We start from the raw sequence: 5478 nt of genomic DNA on the forward strand, positions 1-5478 counted from the left end.
GGGGTAGATTGGAATGTGGCCAATCTTCCATGGGTGGATGGGGCCAAAAGCAGAATAAAAATCCAAATAAATAAATAGAAGTAGAAAATAAATAAAATCCACAGGCACACACATAGAGAGAGAAAGAGGCAGGCGGACAAGTATACATACACACATTCAGAAAGCCAGAGATCCCTTTCCCTAACCTTTAAGAATAAAAATCAGCTTTTTACTCTCCAAGAGCAAGCAGAGTCTTTTCTCTGGTTTCAGCGTTGTGCAAAGCTTGAAGGTAAGTGAAATGCTGCCTGCATTTTAAAACTCAAGGCATTTGCAACCTCCTCCACCACACTCCTGGAGTAGGAATATGTGCAAATGTGGCCTTCGGCGCTGTGGGTTAAACCGCAGAGGCTAGGACTTGCCGATCAGAAGGTCGACGGTTCGAATCCCTGTGACGGGGTGAGCTCCCATTGCTTGGTCCCTGCTCCTGCCAACCTAGCAGTTCGAAAGCACGTCAAAGTGCAAGTAGATAAACAGGTACCGCTCTGGAACGAAGGTAAACGCTGTTTCCGTGCACTGTTCTGGTTCGCCAGAAGCGGCTTAGTCATGCTGGCCACATGACCCAGAAGCTGTATGCGAGCTCCCTCCGCCAATAAAGCGAGATGAGCGCCACAACCCCAGAGTTGGTCACGGCTGGACCTAATGGTCAGGGGTCCCTTTACCTTTACTCTCAAATAACAGCCCGAGGCTTATCTCTGAGCTTAGCACTTTGAGCTCTTGGTGGTGCTTGGTGCCAGGGGTGCCAACTTGAATACAATATGGGGGGAGGCAGGTAAGCTCCGCCCCACATAATTGATCACATGATGCACACCATTTGAATGGCAATGCCCATCAACTTGGGGGGGGGGGAGTGTGTTGATATATTCTGTTCCACCTTAAGAGGAACAGGCTGTTGTGTGTCACATGCCTGTTTACATTCCAGCACAGCTTGCTGGGAACTTCCGTTTTGTGTATAGTTTTGCTTATGCTTCTTGCTTTGGACATGAAGGAGAGCAGACATGTTTTCTTTGTCCTGATGTAGGCTAAATAAACTACTCTAAATATGCTTTACACAGCCTCTCTCTGCCCTTCTGTTGTGAAGAGTTTTATTCTCTGCTGGCTTGCGTGCTCAACCTTCTGAAGGTTTCTGAGGCTTGAGTTGCAATTACATGCTGATCCAAGGACTGGAGATCGCCCAGCTGACAGCTGGTGGCCTGGAGCCAGCTGGGGGCCTGCCAATTGCCCCCGTTTCCTTGGACACATCCCAACAACTGACCTCGGCCCCCAGGAGTTGGCTGCTATGCTTGGTGCCTAAGATGGCTGTTGATCGGCAAGTGGGTGTAATTTGTTCAAAGCAACCTCATGGGACAAACTGAGAGGCTGGTGGGCCTGGCAAGATCAATGGGCTAAAGATAGCACATTACAGGTCTAGGATGGTATCCTCTTTCATATTGCATTGGCCTCCCATCCAAAACCAAGTCACGCAGGGTTAAGGAATTGAGATCAGGAAGGGACAAAGCTACAAACGATACACACAACTCGTTGGTTAAGATTTATTGTTGGTTAACTTTCATGCCAACAAACCATTAGAACACAGGCAGCTGTGTTGTAGCAGGATGAAGCCCAGGTGATTCAGTCACAGCAGAAGAACTTGACATCATTAAGTCCAGTGACATCAACTGAAGTTATACCCTCCACCTTTGTTTGGATCCCGCAGATGGCACCAGTGGGGCAGCGCTTGCTCCACTGGCCATAAGTACCGAAGTTGGTGGAGTCGCCCTCCAGTACAGTCCCATCTCCACATGTGAACTGGATGTTGTTGGCTGCCGTATCATCAGCTGGCCCTTGTGGGGCTTCCACCTTCAGAATGAAGGCAACCAGGTAGCCCTTGGGGCATTTCTTACGCTCTAACCACACTCCAAACCTGCAAAAAAAAGAGACAATATGGTAATGTCTGCCTCTCTGGAAATACAACCCAAATTGGGATGATTTGCTTTCCAACATGAAAGTCAAGAGGGCAGTTGCCTCCTTAGATTTTTAAAATGCGTCTTTTGTAGACCTCATCAGGTATAGCGTGTCTACCAAACCTCAACTTCTAAGTAGGGCTGTGTGTTGTGACCCCTGGAGTAGGTGGATTTGCCCTGTGCCACCCAGGGGCCACCCACACCACAAGGTCAGGGTGCATTCGTCCCATGTAGTATTTGTTGCTCTTGCCTATCAGATGTTAAGCAGAATGACCTGATTCTGTGTGGTGCTGCTGCTTCTCCATACAGTCCAGTGACCAGCACCATGCAGGATGGGATTCACTCACTTAAGTGGTAACGACTTTCCCTCTAGAAAGCCACGGGCAAAGCAGCACCTGCACCCAACAGGATCAAGGTCTCTGCTAAACAGGTGTTGAGCAGAGGCATTGATCTTTTTAGGCCAGTGCATCTGCCAGGAAGGAGAGCTTCAGTATTCTGCCTACTTTCTCTCAGGAAGGCACAGCCACTGGTTAGGTAGGTCTTGGCCTTTTCATACTCAGCCTGCCTCTCCTTCCTGCCTGAGGTCCTGACCCCTGACAATCACAGATATTCATGAGGACCAGACAAACAAGCCTGGGGGACCACATTTGACCCCTGGGCTTGAGGTTCCCCACTCTCAGGATAGATGGTCCTTTCTTCTTGCTCTCTCTTTCCTTGGCAAATGTGGTCCTCAGGAAGAAACTCTGCTTTTCCTTTCCTTTGTACTCTGTTGTTGCAGTCTCTTTTCTCTTTGTTATGTGGGGCTGGGGTTCCTCTGAAATTTGGAAGGCAACCTAGAGTTGGTATCGTTAGACTCAGAGAGCTAAGAATGAGGCTGATGGACCCTGATATTATCCTGCCCTGGTGCTGAAACATAATAGATTTCACCCAGCCCCTCACATCATCACTTTCCAAGCAACAAAGAGAAAAATCAAGAAGATGCTTACGGTCCAACAGTGGATTGTACAACTGCACCACTACTGCAATGGAGACGGATGCCATTGAGGCCAGTATCATCAGTTACTAATCCTTCTGAAACCTGCCTCGTCTGGTGCAAATGAGAGAAAGAGACCGCAATAAAGCTGTTTTTGCAAGCTAGGACTCTGTTTTATATTCTTTATTGAAAAATGAAAAGTACAAAATTACAAGTGCACAGAGTAAGACCAGGCCCAAAAAACCAAGAAACAAGACATATGTTGAATGGTTTCTTTAAATGTAAAGGTTCATCATTTTTCCACCTGATGTGTATGTCTTTAAGGGGCCAGAGCAAACTAACGAGACCCAGCTTTACAGCTGTGAAACATAGCAGGTGCTGCTGAGTTGTATTGATTAAGCTGTGTCAGCAATTGGGTGTAGTATAGAAGGAGCAGCATCTAGCTCTCCCATTTCCCTGGGGGATGGGTTGGTGGTTGGGTCTGGTTTGTTGATGTATTTAGTGTAAATGGAGTTTTTGTTTTCCTTATTAAAACCTTGTTTAAGTTATTTTTGAGTCCCTTTTTAATGCATGGTCTCCCCAGCAAGCTCTCTGCAGCGCTACCATACTGCAAATAGCCAACAATAGTACCCATGTAGAAAAGAAAATGGAAAATAGCTATTGTGTGTTTTACAAGAGGGGGGGGTTGCTATTGTAGTTAACCAAACTAGGACTCTGACAACACTCACATTCAGACTGTGTCTGCAGTCTGGACTTTCCAAAGTACTAGCTTGCAACCTGAATAAACAGTTATCTGTTCATGATTACGTGTCCCTAATTGTGTACAAGTATTACTGGTTGTGGATTGAGATTTACATTCTGAGCTGCATCAAAAGACAGTAGCTTTTTGATGCAACCAGTCCGATGGGCCCCAAGTAAGCAAACTTAATAGGAAAAAAATGATCTTGCTAATGGCTGCCTAAGGCATCCTCAATCCCTCTCTTATGTCTTCATATGCTACAGCAGGTTTCCTCCAGTTTGTGAAGTTAGGGTTGCCATATTATTTCAAGAAGTAAGAATCCAAACACAAAAAGTTGTTGAGGGTTTTGGAGGAAAGTTGTTGAAATCCTGGACATGTCAGGGAAATTCTGGATTTATGGCAACCCTTCTAGAAAGCACCAGAACTTACCAGGGTTGCTTCCACACTAACAGTTTAGTCTGTATTTTCCAGTTGGGTGCTCACTTTTCAGGAAGATAAAACTGACCACAATATTGCCAGCTCATTGCACTCCAAACTTTTCTGTATCCTTGTCCCTTTTTTCCTCCAGGCCAGATTCATGGAAGTTTTCTTTTATGTAAAATGCAATTCACTCTAAGCCTCTCCAGTGTGGATTGACAAATTGGCATGGAGACTTTTTAGAGCTATTAAATCTTTAAGCATGGCAGTCAACACTTCAAAGCACCTTGCAGGCGGCAATATACAGGCAATGGGTTCAGAAAGAAAGATGGAAAGCAACTTAAAAATATATATATTTTACATTATTATACATTATTGTACATTATTATGCATATTACATTATACATATTACATTGTACATTACATTATTATACATTATTATACATATTACATTATTGTGACTACTCGATTGGGATCAGGGTATCAAAAAGAAGATATAGATAAGCCTTTACCTTCAGTGAGAATGCGTATGCATGTCCTGTAAGACAGATTTCAATCTTTCCCCATTCTCCCCACTGCCCGCCATTGGACACCGTGAGGACTGAATTATACTTTCGATCTCCTGCCTCACAGAGGTGGTAGGTAAGGAACAAGAAGACCACAGCACTGGTAGAGAGATCCATGGCAGGTGGACTGCACCAGATCGAGCTGCAAAAACTGAATGGAAGAATAAAAGCCTTGAGATTCACTCTAAGCCTTGAGAATTTATTCCCCAGAAAGTGTGGTTCTCTCTCCTCTGCTCAAAATCTTCCTGAACCTTGTGTTTCCCCCTGGCGAGAAGTGTGATTACTTCAGCTTGGACTAAGTGCCTCCAACATCAGAGATACCCACTTTACCAGGGGCTTCGCTCTGGGAACACAGGAAATTGCCTTATTCTAAATCAGGCCATTGGATATCTAGCTTAGTTCTGTCTACACTAGAGCTACTCTCCAAAGTTTCAGACAGGGGACTTCCCAGCCCTACTAGGAGATGCTGGAGGATATACCTGGGACCTCCTGCAACACTGATCTACAAATTTTTACATGGAAAGGGCGCCTTGCAGCGCTCCACCCTGGTAAATTCCATATGCGCTGGACTGCAACTCCCATCATCCCCAGCCAGCAAACACGGTGCTGGTTCCAGCTGATGGGAATTGTAGTCCAGAACATCTAGAGATCACAAGGTCGGGGGATGCTGCCATAGATTTGCAACACTTCCAAAGGAATGCATTCTAGGGCCTAATACCAAAAACAAGAATGCTTGACTGAATCCCCACTGGTTACTGGCTACTGATCAGGCCTCTGTAATTCTGGCCATGTTGCAACCCTTGT

General features: G+C 45.6%; 1 long non-coding RNA gene across 1 annotated transcript; it reads right to left on the bottom strand.

The window, feature by feature from the left end:
- Window positions 1–1647: 1647 nt before the first annotated feature.
- On the bottom strand, window positions 1648–4811 carry LOC144327469 (uncharacterized). The gene is made up of 3 exons (XR_013392520.1): window positions 4621–4811; window positions 2966–3066; window positions 1648–1939 (listed from the first exon to the last, which is right to left on the bottom strand). It is a non-coding gene; the product is annotated as an uncharacterized LOC144327469 (long non-coding RNA).
- Between the last annotated feature and the right edge of the window lie 667 nt (window positions 4812–5478).

This window comes from Podarcis muralis, chromosome 4 (genome assembly GCF_964188315.1).
Source record: "Podarcis muralis chromosome 4, rPodMur119.hap1.1, whole genome shotgun sequence".
NCBI lineage: Eukaryota > Metazoa > Chordata > Lepidosauria > Squamata > Lacertidae > Podarcis > Podarcis muralis.